At 38.3% G+C, this 1,367-nt stretch overlaps 1 pseudogene across 1 annotated transcript; it reads right to left on the reverse strand.

Annotated features, from left to right (window-relative positions):
• Positions 1-287: 287 nt before the first annotated feature.
• LOC105538572 lies at positions 288-725 on the reverse strand (annotated as a pseudogene). The gene has a single exon (XR_001005933.1). The product of XR_001005933.1 is annotated as a 60S ribosomal protein L34 pseudogene (transcript).
• Between the last annotated feature and the right edge of the window lie 642 nt (positions 726-1,367).

A 1,367-nucleotide genomic window follows, 5' to 3' on the forward strand; every position in this document is an offset into this window, starting at 1 on the left:
AGAAAAGCTATCATCATTTGCAAACGACAGGATTGTATACGTCAGAAAGGCCCATGAAGTCCACAAAAAGCTCACCAAATTGAGTTAGAAATATTTCTAGATACAAAGTCAACATAGAAAACTCAGCGACTGAAATGGCCGTCATCAAAAATAACGGCATGGGCAGATGTTGGTGAGAATGTGAAACAACTGGAACTTTCACAGGTGGCTTGTGAGAATGGTGAAACCACTTTGGAAAACGGTTTTTTTTTTGTTTGTTTTTGTTTTTTTTTGTTTTTTTTTTTACATACAGCACGTCTTTTCATTTTTACTACTCAAAAAAGTTTCATTTTTTTTATTTAGCTTTCTGACTCTGTGCTTGTGCCTTCAACACTTTCACAACGATTTTCTGCTCCTTGATAAGGAAAGCACACTTGATTCTGTCACGAACACATTTAGCACACATGGAACCACCATAGGCCCTGCTGACATGTTTCTTTGTTTTGGACAATCTCATAAGAACTTTAGGTCTTACAGCACGAACCCCTCGAAGTCTGCCTGGGCACACACCACATGCAGATTTTGGTGCTTTCCCAACCTTCTTGGTATAAAGGTAAACAATTCTATTACCAGGGGTTCGGGACAGCCTAGTTTTGTTAGAGGCTGTAATGTAGGAAAGCCTACGTCGGTATGTCAAATGCTGGACCATTCTGAGTGCCGGCAGACAATGTCCCCGGAAGAGCTGGAAAACGGTTTAACAGTTTCTCATAAAGTGAAACACACATCTACCCTGACTCAGCAATCCTACTCCGAGTATGTACCTAAGAGAATGAGAATCCATTCACACACAGTTTGGTAAATATTTAGTCACAGAAGTTTTATTCACAATAAGCAAAAACTGGAAACAAATGCCTATTGACTGGTAGATAAATAACAAATTATGAAGTATGCATTCAATGGACTGCCACTTATCAACTAAATGTGAAAAAAAAAAAAAAGAGAGAACCACTGATAGGCATAATATGGACTGATTTCTATAACATTTTCTTTTTGAGCAAAAACAAAGCCAGGCATGACGGAGTGCACACCATATGATTCCATTTAAAGGAAGCCCAAGAACTGGCAAATTTAATTTACTGTGATGGAAATTGTTAGAACAGTAGTTGCCCCTGGAAGTCTACAGGGTTGTGTGACAGGGCTACGAAATAATTTTCCAGGGCCATAGAAACATTCTAAATTTTGTTTGGCATGATGGTTGTGTGGGTGTATGCAAGTCAAAACTCATCAAATTGAATGCTTAAGATCTGTGCATTTTAATGTATATATTTTTTAAATCACATAGAACACACAATTCCAGCTATCTCAAACTCAGTCCTGTCTGCACTCTG

The sequence above is a fragment of the Mandrillus leucophaeus genome, unplaced genomic scaffold (genome assembly GCF_000951045.1).
Source record: "Mandrillus leucophaeus isolate KB7577 unplaced genomic scaffold, Mleu.le_1.0 Scaffold195, whole genome shotgun sequence".
In the NCBI taxonomy this organism is placed as follows: Eukaryota; Metazoa; Chordata; class Mammalia; order Primates; family Cercopithecidae; genus Mandrillus; species Mandrillus leucophaeus.